At 38.6% G+C, this 18,641-nt stretch overlaps 1 pseudogene; it reads right to left on the minus strand.

Annotated features, from left to right (window-relative positions):
- Nucleotides 1–326: 326 nt before the first annotated feature.
- LOC120050526 lies at nt 327–16,518 on the minus strand (annotated as a pseudogene).
- Between the last annotated feature and the right edge of the window lie 2,123 nt (nt 16,519–18,641).

The following is an 18,641-nucleotide window of genomic DNA, read 5'->3' on the forward strand; positions in this document are numbered from 1 at the left end:
TTTCATATTTGATAAAACAGAAAACCATATTGAGATATTTTAAGCTTGTAAGTAAGCTTGTAAGCTTGTAAGTCCTTTGACCGATGACATTGTTTTGGAGGAAGTGTTTAAGGTTAACCAAACCCTCAAAGGCCTCATCTTCCAGTGTCTTTACTTTATTGTCATTTAAAGCCAACTCCACAAGTGATTGTAAGTTGTTGAAGTATTTTTGTCTGATGTCAACTAAATACAGCTCTTTAGAAGTTGCTACCCTTCGTTAAAGCATCACCCAAGTGGAGGATTCTGTTGTTTCCAAGTTCCAGGAAATTTAAGGCCCTCAAATCCTGTTAAACACAGTCTTCAAAGTTAGAGATTAAATTGTTGTTAAGATTGAGTCTTACGAGTTTTCTTAGACTGGTGAAATCTGAGCAGCCTAGAGTTTTGATGATGTTGTGGCTGAGATCCAATGTTTCCAATGTGGCCAGATTCCTTATAGCATTCGACATGGAAGAGATGCCATTATTGTCCAGCCATTATAGTTCAGTGTTTATTGATCTTAAAGTGGATGTGGACAGGTAAATCATATTATAAATGATATGTCCAGGTCAGTCAACTGTGTGCAGGACTGCAGCAGCTTGTCAGAGACAATACTGAAGTTGTTACATTGCAATCAGAGTGTTCTCACTGTAGGTATGTGGCAGGCTATATTAATTAATGAGCGCATCTCCCCCTACTGTATCCAGTCCCAGAGATTTAATTTAGGAGTCGAGGCTCTGGAGCACCAACACTAACCCCTCTTGAAGACATGTGGACGCCACTCAAGTCGAGACCATAAACATTCCTCAGAAAATACCTGTCCGCCACATCCCATTCCATTAGAGCCACAGAGGGAACGATCTAATGTATGAAGATGGGAAAGGACATCTACTGTGACACTGAAGATCTCCAGAGGATTACTGGATACATCCAGTACTGTCAGCACTATAGACCTATTTGATATTTCCTGTGAATGAAAAGAGGTCAAGTTATTGTTCACAATGAACAATTTCTGCAAATGTGGTCATTCTAAAATGGGCTGAAGACAATGAAGCTGGTTGCTGGTTAAGTACAGTTTCCTCAAGCTGAAGAGGAACTGAAAAGATGATGATGTGATACTTGAGATGTGGTTGTTATCCAGTTGTAATACTATGAGGTTGTCCAGGCCCTTATTAAACGTGTGGTCTGAGATGGAAGTGAGTTTGTTGAAGGAAAGATATTACAGCTGTGGAGAGCCCAGATCTGAAAAAGACCCTTTGTTCACATAAGATATCCTGTTGCTGTTCAGTGGTAATATTTTCAGAATGTGTAAGTCCTCACTTTTTATCTTTGTAATGTTATTATTGGAGTGTCTGGTGGTCCAGCTTTGAGATGCTTGTTTTCACAGTCTACTACATAAAGATTTTGAGAGTCGTTGTCATTGAGTAGCCATTTACTGGATCAACAATAGAGCAGAACGCATAAAGAAAACTCTCAGCTGAGAATACATAAATCCACTTCCTTCTCCTGACGTATCACGGAGCTTGGCTGGTGACCAACACACACAATCTCAATGACAGTCCTCTTAAAGTTCTTGCTGATGTCTTCAACTTATACTTGAGATCTAATGTAAACAATAGATACAAATAAAAGATCATGTGTAACAACGGTTTCATCATACATACAGGACATATGAAATGGAGTAATTCAATAATGAAAACATATCGCTAACATATAAAATCATCAGTTGTTTTAGTTCTAAACTCAGAATATACAAGTAGATGTTCCCGGTTAAGATTGTGTGTGATTCATATTGAATTATACAGTATACTACAGTACCTAGATTGTGCCTGATTCATATTGAATTATACGGTACACTACAGTACCTAGATTGTGCCTGATTCATATTGAATTATACGGTACACTACAGTACCTAGATTGTGCCTGATTCATATTGAATTATACGGTACACTACAGTACCTAGATTGTGCCTGATTCATATTGAATTATACGGTACACTACAGTACCTAGATTGTGCTGATTCATATTGAATTATACAGTACACTACAGTACCTAGATTGTGCCTGATTCATATTGAATTATACGGTACACTACAGTACCTAGATTGTGCTGATTCATATTGAATTATACAGTACACTACAGTACCTAGATTGTGCCTGATTCATATTGAATTATACAGTACACTACAGTACCTAGATTGTGCCTGATTCATATTGAATTATACAGTACACTACAGTACCTAGATTGTGCCTGATTCATATTGAATTATACAGTACACTACAGTACCTAGATTGTGCTGATTCATATTGAATTATACAGTACACTACAGTACCTAGATTGTGCCTGATTCATATTGAATTATACAGTACACTACAGTACCTAGATTGTGCCTGATTCATATTGAATTATACAGTACACTACAGTACCTAGATTGTGCCTGATTCATATTGAATTATACGGTACACTACAGTACCTAGATTGTGTGTGATTCATATTGAATTATACGGTATACTACAGTACCTAGATTGTGTGTGATTCATATTGAATTATACGGTACACTACAGTACCTAGATTGTGTGTGATTCATATTGAATTATACGGTATACTACAGTACCTAGATTGTGTGTGATTCATATTGAATTATACGGTACACTACAGTACCTAGATTGTGTGTGATTCATATTGAATTATACGGTACACTACAGTACCTAGATTGTGTGTGATTCATATTGAATTATACGGTATACTACAGTACCTAGATTGTGTGTGATTCATATTGAATTATACGGTACACTACAGTACCTAGATTGTGTGTGATTCATATTGAATTATACAGTACACTACAGTACCTAGATTGTGTGTGATTCATATTGAATTATACGGTACACTACAGTACCTAGATTGTGTGTGATTCATATTGAATTATACGGTATACTACAGTACCTAGATTGTGCCTGATTCATATTGAATTATACGGTACACTACAGTACCTAGATTGTGTGTGATTCATATTGAATTATACGGTACACTACAGTACCTAGATTGTGCCTGATTCATATTGAATTATACAGTACACTACAGTACCTAGATTGTGCTGATTCATATTGAATTATACAGTACACTACAGTACCTAGATTGTGCCTGATTCATATTGAATTATACAGTACACTACAGTACCTAGATTGTGCTGATTCATATTGAATTATACAGTACACTACAGTACCTAGATTGTGCCTGATTCATATTGAATTATACAGTACACTACAGTACCTAGATTGTGCTGATTCATATTGAATTATACAGTACACTACAGTACCTAGATTGTGCTGATTCATATTGAATTATACAGTACACTACAGTACCTAGATTGTGCCTGATTCATATTGAATTATACAGTACACTACAGTACCTAGATTGTGCTGATTCATATTGAATTATACAGTACACTACAGTACCTAGATTGTGCCTGATTCATATTGAATTATACAGTACACTACAGTACCTCGATTGTGCTGATTCATATTGAATTATACAGTACACTACAGTACCTAGATTGTGCCTGATTCATATTGAATTATACAGTACACTACAGTACCTAGATTGTGCCTGATTCATATTGAATTATACGGTACACTACAGTACCTAGATTGTGCCTGATTCATATTGAATTATACGGTACACTACAGTACCTAGATTGTGCCTGATTCATATTGAATTATACGGTACACTACAGTACCTAGATTGTGTGTGATTCATATTGAATTATACGGTATACTACAGTACCTAGATTGTGTGTGATTCATATTGAATTATACGGTATACTACAGTACCTAGATTGTGGGAGTATTAAAGATGCAGTTCGGGGTGTTAAGTGCTTACAAATTCATAACATATTGTACAAATTGGAATTCGTAACATATTACACGAATTTCAAAAGTAATACAAATATATTTGAAAAAACAACTGCAGGATGTAACATATCATACAAAATGGTTGACGTAGTACACAATTCTGCACAATTTTCAGTGACCCGTTACAATGGCGTCACAATTAAATACCTGTCTGTAATAGATAAAATTGCTTTTTAGTAACAACAAAAAAACGATTTCTCAAGCATGAATTTAGCTATGACTGTCTGGGTGTGGTCTGAGTGGGGAGGGGAAAACTGAAAACTAGCTGTTATTGGGAGAGAGGTTCGGAACTCTCTTTCTTATTGGCCTATTAGCCAATTCACCTCATGAGGATGTCACCATGGAAAGACGAAACTCCCGCCCATGCAAAGCTTCTAATTAGAATGTCCTGTGCATATTGTATTTTCAACCAGCAACTCTCAGGAAGTGACACTGATCTATTTTGTTCACACGTTTACAGTGTCAGTTTCATCAGCTGGTGTACAATATGATATAAAACTCAGGAATGTTGACTGCACTGGGCCTTAAATCAATACTGTATTCACTGAATCTAAAAATATAAACCTAAAATAAGTTTTCCTGGTCAAGTCACATGATCAGGAAAAACTCCAGTTCTTTTGCCTTGAACAAAACCTTCCATAGATGTTTGCCCACGTTAGAAGTGCTCATTAAGTGACTTTTTGGACCTGAATGCCAAAACACTCAGGAGACAGAGATGCTCAAGTTTGCCCATTTTGCATACCCCACCATTCCATGAGACATCCATGTCTTCATCACTGAAAAAGATAAATGGTTGAGATTTACATTACTTTAACTTCTTAGTGATCCCTTCCAGCTCGAATCCCGATAACATGATTGATTTGACAACATCCAGTGAAATTGCAGATGTTAGAGATGTTACAGAAATACTCATAATAAAAATTCACAAAACATACATGTGTAATACATCAAAATAAAGCTTAACTTCTTGTTAATCCAGCCGCATATTTCAGATTTCAGATTTCAAAAAGTCTCTACGGCGAAAGCAGACCATGAGATTATCTGAGGACAGTGCCCCACATACCAACACATGAAAATCATATTTCAACCAGGCAGGTGCTACACAAAAGTCAGAAATAACGATATAATTCACGCCTTACCTTTGAAGATCTTCTTCTGTTGGCACTCCAAAATGTCCCAGAAACATCACAAATGGTCCTTTTGATCGATAATTTCCTTCTTTATATCCCCAAAATATCAATTTATTTGGCGCGTTTGATTCAGAAAATACACCGGTTCCAACTCGCCCAACATGACTACAAAGTGTCTAATAAGTTACCTGCAAACTTGGTCGAAACATTTCAAACCACTTTCCTAAACCAACCTTAGGTATCCTAAAACGTAAATAATCGATCAAATTTAAGACGGGATAAACTGTGTTCCATACCGGACGAAAACAATGTGAAGGGGTTCCAGGTCGCACGCACCAAAAGACTTGAGTCCACCTGGAGTGACACATGGAAAGAACAGGGCTACTTCTTCATTTCTCAAAAGAAAAACATCAACCAATTTCTAAAGACTGTTGACATCTAGTGGAAGCCATAGGAACTGCAAGCAGATTCCTATTAAAAAGGGCTTACCATTGAAACTAATGGAAAACAGATTGACCTCAAAAAAAAAATTCCCTGGATGGATTGTGCTCGGGGTTTCGCCTGCCAAATCAGTTCTGTTATACGCACAGACAGTATTCAAACAGTTTTAGAAACTTCAGAGTGTTTTCTATCCAAATATACACTGCCCAAAAAAATAAAGGGAACACTTAAACAACACAATGTAACTCCAAGTCAATCACACTTCTTACGCTGACAGACACAGCAAACCTTCTTGCCACAGCTCGCATTGATGTGCCATCCTGCATGAGCTGCACTACTGAGCCACTTGTGTGGGTTGTAGACTCCGTCTCATGCTACCATTTAGAGTGAAAGCACCGCCAGCATTCAAAAGTGACCAAAACATCAGCCAGGAAGCATAGGAACTGAAAAGTGGTCTGTGGTCACCACCTGCAGAACCACTCCTTTATTGGGGGTGTCTTGCTAATTGCCTATAATTTCCACCTTTTGTCTATTCCATTTGCACAACAGCATGTGAAATTTATTGTCAATCAGTGTTGCTTCCTAAGTGGACAGTTTGATTTCACAGAAGTGTGATTGACTTGGAGTTACATTGTGTTGTTTAAGTGTTCCCTTTATTTTTTTGAGCAGTGTACTATTAATATGCATATCCTAGCTTCTGGGCCTGAGTAGCAGGCAGTTTACTTTGGGCACGCTTTTCATCCGGACGTGAAAATACTGCCCCCTATCCCTAAGGTTTACAAACGGTGGTGTCAAACTTTTTAATAATTTCTTTAAAAAGTATTCTTAATCAAATATTTGTTTTTTACTGTTAACGTTAATGATGTAAAAACGCGTAAACTCAGATGTTTCTCATTTTCACATACTGTATGTTGTAGCCTAGTCCCTAATTTGCATTATCTGAGGTTTTGTATTGCTCCTGTCATCGGTTCAGACACAACATGCAGGGTGGGTATCATTTCATTCATAGAAATAGAATTTGTAGAATAGACCTATCCTATTAGACCACTGCAACTTAGCTGGTACATCATTGAAATTTAAATATAATAGAAATGTTAACTTCAAATTAATACCAGAAAGATGGCCACCGTTCCACCCACCATTGATTGTCAACTTGAATGAGAATGTCTACTCTGTTTATCTATGATCATTTCAATAGGTTTCCTATGGAAGATCGACAGTTTAATTTATAACAATGGATATTTCCACTCAACTCAACATTCTCTGATGTGTGGACCTCCAGCCATCGTTGTGGTACCATTTGAAAGTTTCATTTTTAATTGTTTTCACATTTTAGTACATTTATCAGCCAAAACATGACATCCACCCTGTATTCAAGAGAATGATGTGACTCAACCGATGGTGGGCACAACACAAACACCTCTGATGATGTAAAATAGGCTTTACGCTACAACATACATAAATAATCTGAGTTAATGCGTTTCAGATCATTTACATTAAAGGTTAAGAAATTACATATTTTTTTATTATAAAACTTTTTTTTCAATACATTTTCAGTGATGAAGACATGGATGTCTCATGGTAGGGTGGGGTATGCATAATGTTTTGACTTTGAGCACCTCTATCTCCTAAATGTTTTGGCATTCAGGTACCAGAAAATCCCTTTATGACCACTTCTATCATCAGCAAACATGTAGGCTATGGAAGGTTTCCGTCAAATCATAAGGGGTGCTGTCAGAAAGTGATTGAAATTATATGGAACTACCCTGTAGTCATAGTTAATCATGCAATTACAAACATGTTTTTATCACGCATTTGACGGCTTTACAGTTGAATACATTCAGTTGGACAACTGACTAGGTATCCCCCTTTCCCCTATTTATGGGTAATCCAACTAACCAACTTGGTTCCTAAACTGATAACTTTATTAGGCTAAATAACACTATACTGAACTATTCAATAAAATAGTCAAACTGAACAAAAGCTGCTACGGTCATTTCGGATCATTCTCCCCTTGCTATGAAACTACTTATACCAAATACACAGCCTAATCATCGCCCTTGGCAGCTTAACTCAATACTGCTATCAGAAGAACCCTTTGTTGCTTTTACATCATCTCAAATTGAGCTATTTCCAGTTGTGTAAAGTAACAAAGTAGAAATACTTTGTTACTGTACTTAAGTAGTTTTTTATGGTATCTGTACTTTACTATTTATATTTCTGTAAATTTCTACTTTTACTTCACTACATTTTCAAAAGAAAATGTATACTTTTACTGTGATACATTTCCCCTGACACCTTCGTTACTCGCAACAAAATCAAATCAATCTGAAGCTGGAAGAAAAAAACAAATAACGTTGGAAAAAAGATGCAAGCAACGTCAGCGAGTCACTGATGGTTGAACTGGTTTTGCTCGGCAGCAGGCGACGACACACAAGCAGACCTCATATGTTTGGGCAAATCCAAGCACCCTAAAGTGTAACCCCCACCCACCAGGGAGCCTGTCACTTGCAAAACAGTCATCCACTCGATCATGTCCGACATGCCGCTACCACCACCTCCCGATTAGGACCAACACCCTTGGCTGTATTTAAAAGAAATGTTTTATTTTCTCATTATGAAGGATTCATCCTACCACATGAAATGTCTTATGTTTACCAAAAGTTCAGGAAATACTAGCATTCAAGAACTTGCCATCTCCTGCGTTGTCTTGGCTGTGTGCTTAGGGTCGTTGTTCTGTTGGAAGGTGAACCTTCGTCCCAGTCTGAGGTCCTGAGAACTCTGAAGCAGGTTTTCATCAAGGATCTCTCTGTACTTTTCTCTGTTCATCTTTGCCTCGATCCTAACTAGTCTCGATCCTAACATCACTCATGTTTCTTGGCCCAAGCAAGTCCCCCCCCTTCGTCCCATTGATGCGTGCACAGGGAACATCTGCTCCTTCATCCTTCATAGCTTGAGGGATGCGCTATCAACAATAAATCTGTAAATCTTAGCCTGGAGGGTGCGTGACCCTCCTTGTGGGATTTCGTTACAACAGTGGCATTTTCTGCTGGGTTGACGGCTGGAATTTAGGACCCTTCAATACTGACACCACACTGACCTACAGTAGAGTTATCACCAACATCAGCTAGGCCTGCTACCAAACTACAGGTAATAACCACATTAATAGGTGTGGTCATGTGACCGATGGCGTTGTCCATTCATATACAGCCATTGATTTTGTCATCCATGTGCTCAGAACCAGCAGTATCATTTTAGAACGACTAGAGGGCGATCTTGTCCTGTATTCAGACTGCCTCTGAGTCTACTCCCCAGACACACTGGGTACATCACAGTCTTATATGAGCTGAAACTGTCCCAAAAAATGATTATTTTGTACAGAAATCTATTTTATTACTACTGTCTGAAGGGTTGTACCAAGGTTATGTAATTGCTCTAGTGTGTGTATGAAGATCCCGAGCAAATTCTAGCTCTTACCTTATGCATTACCTCAGTGTGCTCCCTCTTATGCCAATGCAATTTTCTTCTTGTCATTTTAATCCAAACTTGTGCTGACTGATCAACAGTGTCAAGTTACTTTTCAATGTGTTCCCAAAAAACTGAAGTCGCTATCCACAAGTTAAAAGTAGCATGGGTGCAGTTTGCACACAAAGCAAAGTAAAGCAAAAATAACATAATAACGATCATTGCTTGCTTGCGCGATCTGTGCGCAGTCAAAAGAAAATGCCATGCTAACTTGGTTAGCTATATGATCAAATGTAACAGTTTTCAACACATCAACTGTTTTAGACTATTTTAACCAAGCAGGATAAATAATCGTTCAATCAGCACTGAGTGAATGAATAAAAACATTTAGAAACTAACGTCATAACCAGACTGTCCATTTACATAGAGTGGTCCTGGATTCGCGAACCGGGGGGGACATTTTGACCATTCTCTTTCTTGCACAGTTTTTGACAACCCCTACCTTTCCCGACACACAACGGCACGCACACGTACACGCTCAAACTCTCAAGGAAGAGGTCTTTGCCCTCATCCGTCAGAAGCACGCCATCCCTACGATACAAATACGCAAGTTGTAAAAGTTTATTATTTTCAGGCTCCGCTTTATGTCATTTGAGAAGCTAAGAAATGTTTCAAGCTGGCCCACGTGCATCTGACAAATGACATAGCTTATTAATATGCACACAGTAAATCGCACACTATCAGCAGCACGTACTGTATAGTCTGTTCCAGATCTGTGAGTACTCCCATCTGTTTTCATATTTACACTGGGTAAACCAAACATTAGGAACACCTTCCTAATATTGAGTTGCACCCCCCGGTTTGCCCTCAGAGCAGCTTCAATTTGTTGGGGCATGGACCATGTTGACTCCAATGCTTCCCACAGTTGTGTCAAGTTGGCTGGATGTCCCTGGGTGGTGGACAATTCTTGAAACACACAGGAAACTGTTGAGAGTGAAAAACCCAGCAGCGTTAAAGTTCTTGACACAAACCGGTGTGCTTGGCACCTACTACCATACCCCGTTCAAAGGCATATGGGGACTTGTAACCGAAAGGTTGCAAGATTGAATCCCTGAACTGATAAGGTAAAAATCTGTTGTTCTGCCCCTGAACAAGGCAGTTAACCCACTGTTCCTAGGCCGTCACTGAAAATAAGAATTTGTTCTTAACTGACTTGCCCAGTTAAATAAAGAAAATATATATAATCTTTTGTCTTTCCCATTCTCTCTCTGAATAGCATATATACACAATCCATGTTTCAATTGTCTCCAGGCTTAAAAATCCTTCTTTAACTCCTCCCCTTCATCTACACTGATTGAAGTGGATTTAACAGCTGACATTAATAAGGGATCATAGCTTCCACCTGGTCATTCTCCTGTGTCATGGAAAGAGCATTCTTAATGTGTAGTATACTCAGTTTACGTATCATTTGGCTGTATGTCTTTTTAGATATAGGCCTATTGTAAATGTGTATTATCGTTGCGTCCCCAAATAAATAGAAGTGGAAAGATAACTTCGAGCTACATATTCATTTGACAGAGGTAATGAACTGTCCATTGATCTGATTCAACAGGACCATGTTTGAAATAACAAGCGGTTCTGACCTTATGTCAATATTACGCTGGTAAGCTAACCTTATGTCAATATTACACTGGTAAGCTAACCTTATGTCAATATTACACTGGTAAGCTAACCTTATGTCAATATTACGCTGGTAAGCTAACCTTATGTCAATATTACGCTGGTAAGCTAACCTTATGTCAATATTACACTGGTAAGCTAACCTTATGTCAATATTACACTGGTAAGCTAACCTTATGTCAATATTACACTGGTAAGCTAACCTTATGTCAATATTACACTGGTAAGCTAACCTTATGTCAATATTACGCTGGTAAGCTAACCTTATGTCAATATTACACTGGTAAGCTAACCTTATGTCAATATTACACTGGTAAGCTAACCTTATGTCAATATTACACTGGTAAGCTAACCTTATGTCAATATTACACTGGTAAGCTAACCTTATGTCAATATTACAATGGTAAGCTAACCTTATGTCAATATTACGCTGGTAAGCTAACCTTATGTCAATATTACACTGGTAAGCTAACCTTATGTCAATATTACACTGGTAAGCTAACCTTATGTCAATATTACGCTGGTAAGCTAACCTTATGTCAATATTACGCTGGTAAGCTAACCTTATGTCAATATTACGCTGGTAAGCTAACCTTATGTCAATATTACGCTGGTAAGCTAACCTTATGTCAATATTACACTGGTAAGCTAACCTTATGTCAATATTACGCTGGTAAGCTAACCTTATGTCAATATTACGCTGGTAAGCTAACCTTATGTCAATATTACGCTGGTAAGCTAACCTTATGTCAATATTACACTGGTAAGCTAACCTTATGTCAATATTACGCTGGTAAGCTAACCTTATGTCAATATTACACTGGTAAGCTAACCTTATGTCAATATTACGCTGGTAAGCTAACCTTATGTCAATATTACACTGGTAAGCTAACCTTATGTCAATATTACGCTGGTAAGCTAACCTTATGTCAATATTACACTGGTAAGCTAACCTTATGTCAATATTACGCTGGTAAGCTAACCTTATGTCAATATTACACTGGTAAGCTAACCTTATGTCAATATTACGCTGGTAAGCTAACCTTATGTCAATATTACGCTGGTAAGCTAACCTTATGTCAATATTACACTGGTAAGCTAACCTTATGTCAATATTACACTGGTAAGCTAACCTTATGTCAATATTACACTGGTAAGCTAACCTTATGTCAATATTACACTGGTAAGCTAACCTTATGTCAATATTACACTGGTAAGCTAACCTTATGTCAATATTACGCTGGTAAGCTAACCTTATGTCAATATTACGCTGGTAAGCTAACCTTATGTCAATATTACACTGGTAAGCTAACCTTATGTCAATATTACACTGGTAAGCTAACCTTATGTCAATATTACACTGGTAAGCTAACCTTATGTCAATATTACACTGGTAAGCTAACCTTATGTCAATATTACACTGGTAAGCTAACCTTATGTCAATATTACGCTGGTAAGCTAACCTTATGTCAATATTACGCTGGTAAGCTAACCTTATGTCAATATTACACTGGTAAGCTAACCTTATGTCAATATTACGCTGGTAAGCTAACCTTATGTCAATATTACACTGGTAAGCTAACCTTATGTTAATATTACACTGGTAAGCTAACCTTATGTCAATATTACACTGGTAAGCTAACCTTATGTCAATATTACGCTGGTAAGCTAACCTTATGTCAATATTACACTGGTAAGCTAACCTTATGTCAATATTACGCTGGTAAGCTAACCTTATGTCAATATTACGCTGGTAAGCTAACCTTATGTCAATATTACGCTGGTAAGCTAACCTTATGTCAATATTACGCTGGTAAGCTAACCTTATGTCAATATTACACTGGTAAGCTAACCTTATGTCAATATTACACTGGTAAGCTAACCTTATGTCAATATTACGCTGGTAAGCTAACCTTATGTCAATATTACACTGGTAAGAGTTCCAGAAATCAGGAATACAGACAGGCTCTATAGACCTCTGTATCTATATGACTGTGTCCAACACATCACCTTCTGTTGGGTACCTACTGACAAAAATGATGTCATGAAATATTCATATTTTTCAATGGCATGTACTGTTAATTAAATGTTTAAGGAAATACAGGCAGGCACCACATTACTACAAAACAAAACAGCTCTGAAAGTTGAAATTTGCATGCTTTGAAGGTGTGTGTGTGTGTGCGTGTGCGTGTTTCACTGCACCAGTCCAACTCCAATCAGGTCTCTCAGATTCTCTGTGTCAGTGCCACCTCCTTCCTCCCCCCCCCCCTCCTCTCCCTCCTTGCCCAGCCCCCTCTTCTCATTGGATGACCTAGTGGGGTTGCCAAGGAAACATCTGTGGTGAGGCTACCCTGCGAAATGTGGGGTGCATCTTTTTTGAATGGGCCTCAATCACGCACACACACACACACACACACACACACACACACACACACACACACACACACACAGGAATGCATGCACGGACACACACATGTATGCATCCACGTTGTTGAATACACACAGACTCAGGGGAAAATCAGTGGTGAGGTTTTATAGAAGCAAGGCTAGTTACCCCTGGAGATGTAATGATGGAGGAAAAGATGACATGAGGAGTAAACAGCTATCATTGTCACCTGGTGGTTTTATCCAAAAGAGTATATTATCTATTATAAACTGGGTGGTTCAAGCCCTGAATGCTGATTGGCTGAAAGTATGATGTGTATGACAAAACATGTATTTTTACTGCTTAAATTACGTTGGTAACCATTTTATAACAGCTGTAAAGGCACCTGGGGTGTTTGTGGTATATGACCAACAGGTTTGGGTAGGTTACTTTCTAAATGTAATCCGTTACAGTAACTAGTTACCTGTCCAAAATTATCAGTAACGTAACTTTTGGATTACCCAAACTCAGTAATGTAATCTGATTACATTCTGTTACTTTTAGATTACTTTCACCCTTAAGCGGCATTAGAAGAGAAAAATGCATGTTACAAATTGAACGACATCTATTGCAGGATAAATCAATGTTAAAGTTTACATAGCTGGCCATATATGGATGTTACATTTTACGTTATGGGTTGGTTATGTAGGCTTCTGCTAACCCATCGCTTTCTACTACATATAATAATATGATAAAATTATATCTTTACATTAAAAACTAAAGTCTATCAGAATTCCAGTCATTCCAATAAATGTTATACCCCTGTATCTTCAAGAATAGGACTTGGAAATATGGAAGTATAGATTAGCCAAATAGTTTTACCTGACTTTGACCCCAAAACGAATGACTAATTAGCCAGCCCTACTCTGTTGTTTATGATTTTGTTGTCATGGAGGACTGATTGGGCTCATTGACTCCAGTTGAAAAATAAATGCTGCGCTCATGGAGTGGCTTTGAGCACTACTGAAAAGAGCTATTTACATGTGAAAAATGAATGCAATATGCTGCATTTGCTATAGGCCTACTGTTTACCTTTTAGTTGGTGACACTTTGATATCTTGATAATATGAAGTTGTTTAAAGGACAAATCCACAGATGAAACAATAACAACGGCCGCCCCGCCTCTGTTTTGGTAAAAAGGGATGGGCCTGGAGAAATGTAACCACTCTTATTGTTTTAACCATTTTGAGGCTATTTTTAGGTATATATTATTTTTTTTTAAGTAAAAAAATGTAACTACATTGTTGGTTAGGGGCTTGTAAGTAAGCATTTCACTGTGAGGTCTACACCTGTTGTATTCGATGCATGTGACAAATAACATTTGATTTGATTTGATTTCCAGTGTTAGTTTACATTTACAATGTTTACAAACATTGGAGAAAATGTGTAAATGTGTATATATATATATATATATATATATATATATATATATATATATGGGTTCTCATGGAGTGTGACAGTTGAACTAGGCTCATTACTCATTAGGCATTTCTAAGTTATATTCTTCAAAAATCAATTGAGATTTATATATATATATATATATATATATATATATATATATATATATATATATATATATATATATATATATACACACACACACTACCGTTCAAAAGTTTGGGGTCACTTAGAAATGTCCTTGTTGTCCATTAAAATAACATCAAATTGATCAGAAATACAGTGTAGACATTGTTAATGTTGTAAATGACTATTGTAGCTGGAAACGGCTGTTGTTTTATGGAATATCTACAGAGGCGTACAGAGGCCGTTTCCAGCTACAATAGTCATATACAACATTAACAATGTCTACACTGTATTTCTGATCTAGTTGATGTTAGTTGAATGGACATTTTTTTTTTGCTTTTCTTTCAAAAACAAGGACATTTCTAAGTGACCACAAACTTTTGAATGGTAGTGTGTATATATATATATATATATATATATAAGTCCAAAAATGGATGTAGCAACTACAGATTGACACTTTAAGTCTATCAAACGTGTACAAGTTTGAGCATGTGTCTATTAGGCCTATGGATTTAATGTTTTTATCACCATGAATTAGATTGAACAATAAAAGCCCCACTTTTATTCCATAGGCTTGGATCCGCACTATGCACCTGTAGCAAAAACGCATTTTACACTGGCTGTCCACTGGTTTCAAAAACAATGATTGATAGGCAGCTTAAACTTCTTGAATTCAATCATTATTGGGTTGAAATACACATTTAGATTTGTGAACAGCCGTCCACAACAACAACAATTCATAAGGTGCAAATAGCTAAATGAGAGAGCAGCAGTGTGATTCACATCAATACGCTATGTAGACATCAATAATAAGGGATATCCGTATCGTTGTAGACTACACCACTGCTGTCATCCTTACCTCCAAGCCTTTATTCAAGTTGGTTAATCTTTGGATGCCGACAGCAGTCGTAACATTGGAAGACAAAGCTTGGACTGTAGCCTAAAAAAACATATTCCTGCTCTTTCCCTGCAATCAATCAAACACATTGGTGTGTCATAGTGGTCTCTGATTGGTGGCGAGACTCGCTCACGTTGAACAAATTAAAATTTGCGCCTTTTTCCAATGCTGATTTGAATGTAATTGAGAAAAGTGTCAAAAATGTTTTTTTTCGCAAACATCCTTTCTGAATTTAAAAGTAATCCTTAAGGTAATCATCTAGTTTCTCAAAAGTATCTGTAATCTGATTACAATATTTTTGCTGGTAACGTAACGGATTACAGTTACAGTTTTTTTGTAAACCGTTACTCCCCAACCCTGATGGCCAATATACCACGGCTACAGGCTGTATCCAGGCACTCCGTATTGCGTCATATGTAAGAACAGCCCTTAGCCGTGGTATATTGGCCATATACCACACCCCCTCATGCCTTATTGGTTAAGTATATCATCATCATCATCATCATCAGTACAGTCTGACCTGAATAGTCATGCAGGTATAATTCTTCTACATTATGCAGATTCTCACACACACACACACGCGCGCGCACGCACGCACACACACGCACACGCAGACACTTACACTTACACACACATTATTCTCCTCCCTCTTCTCCTCATTCTTCACCTCCCTCTTCTCCTCATTCTTCTCCTCCCTACCCCTCACTCTTCTCCTCCCTACTCCACATTCTTCTCCTCCCTACCCCTCATTCTTCTCCTCCCTACCCCTCATTCTTCTCCTCCCCACCCATCACTCTTCTCCTCCCTACTCCTCATTCTTCTCCTCCCTACTCCACATTCTTCTCCTCCCTACCCCTCACTCTCCTCCTCCTTCTTCTCCTCCCTACCCCTCATTCTTCTCCTCCCTACCCCTCACTCTTCTCCTCACTCTTCTCCTCCCTACCCCTCACTCTTCTCCTCACACTTCTCCTCCCTACCTTCACTCTTCTCCTCACTCTTCTCCTCACTCTTCTCCTCCCTACCCCTCATTCTTCTCCTCCCTACCCCTCACTCTTCTCCTCACTCTTCTCCTCCCTACCCCTCACTCTTCTCCTCACTCTTCTCCTCCCTACCCCTCACTCTTCTCCTCACTCTTCTCCTCACTCTTCTCCCCACTCTTCTCCTCCCTACCCCTCATTCTTCTCCTCCCTACCCCTCACTCTTCTCCTCACTCTTCTCCCCCCTACCCCTCATTCTTCTCCTCCCTACCCCTCAGTCTTTAGTTATCTTTTTCTTTCTCATTCTCTTAGTCTCTCATTTCTCTTCTCAGTCTGTTGTCTTTGTTTTCATCTGTACAAAATTCAAAATAATTCCACCCAGTCTTTTTAGTCGAATATATACCCACGCTAAATGTGTGTGTTTGCGTGCGTGTGGAGTCAAAGTCCAGGTTGCCCAGAACACTTAAAGGAGATGAGATCAGCAACAGTGTTTATAACCCACCACAAATGCACACAAACACACACACACAAACGCACACAAACACATACACGCACACACACACACAGACCCCTCTCTCTGTCATCACGAGAAGCTTTGATCTGGTATTACCTAATGCTTTTACATAAACTACACTCTGCAGGGAGCGAGAGAGGGGGAGAAGAAGATGGGGAGAAAGATGGAGGGGAGAAAAAGAGCGAGGGGGAGGGGAGAAAGAGGGGGAGTGAGAGGGAGAGAGAGATGGAGGGGAGAATGAGGGGGAGATGTATTTATTCTGCACCATTACAAAGGGGATTCACACTGCACCAAATCCTCCTGCCTTCCTTAGGCGTACACACACACACACACACACACACACACACACACACACACACACACACACACACACACACACACACACACACACACACACACACACACACACACACACACACACACACACACACACACACCACACACACACACAAATACATACTTTCTCGAGCAACACGTGGGTCCCTCTAACAGTGACAGAGAAAGCTTACAAAAAGAGACATTCCCTCCCATCTATATTCAACAGTCAAACACACACACACACTCATGCACACACACACTTAAGCAGATAGGGGGGTCTTAAAGTAAATGTACACACACACACACACACACACACACACACACACACACACACACACACACACACACACACACACACACACACACACACACACACACACACACACACACACACACACACACACACACACACACACACACATGCCCAGTTTCATATTGACAGAAAGCCTGTATCAGCTGCAGCCAGCCTCTCTCTTTGTGTCTCTCTGCCACCTTCACCATTCATTCAGTCTCAGAAAGACCACACAATCTAACAATCAAGTTGTATATCCATCAGCAGCTGTAGCTCTCTGAGCCACTCACAAAAACATCACCCCCCACTGCAGCAGAGCAACAACAGCATCACCCTCCCATCACTCCTCCTGTGTGTGTGTGTGTGTGTGTGTGTGTGTGTGTGTGTGTGTGTGTGTGTGTGTGTGTGTGTGTGTGTGTGTGTGTGTGTGTGTGTGTGTGTGTGTGTCTGCTAGCAGGCGACTGAAATGTATGCCAACACACTGAGCCAAAATCGTCTCTATTAGCGCGATCACAGCGGTTTATTAATTAAACAAAGATATTCACACCATTAACAGAGTGAAAGAAAACAAAGATATTCACACCATTAACAGAGTGAAAGAAAACAAAGATATTCTCACCATTAACAGAGTGAAAGAAAACAAAGATATTCTCACCATTAACAGAGTGAAAGAAAACAAAGATATTCACACCATTAACAGAGTGAAAGAAAACAAAGATATTCACACCATTAACAGAGTGAAAGAAAACAAAGATATTCACACCATTAACAGAGTGAAAGAAAACAAAGATATTCACACCATTAACAGAATGAAAGAAAACAAAGATATTCACACCATTAACAGAGTGAAAGAAAACAAAGATATTCACACAATTAACAGAGTGAAAGAAAACAAAGATATTCACACCATTAACAGAGTGAAAGAAAACAAAGATATTCACACCAGAGGGAATAAAAGAAAGACAGAGAGATGGACAGACAGGTAGGTAGATGTAAGGCTAAGAATGACGTCATGCTGCATTCAGATCTCCATGTCTATGGGTCTGTAACT

The sequence above is a fragment of the Salvelinus namaycush genome, chromosome 7 (assembly GCF_016432855.1).
Source record: "Salvelinus namaycush isolate Seneca chromosome 7, SaNama_1.0, whole genome shotgun sequence".
Lineage (NCBI taxonomy): Eukaryota > Metazoa > Chordata > Actinopteri > Salmoniformes > Salmonidae > Salvelinus > Salvelinus namaycush.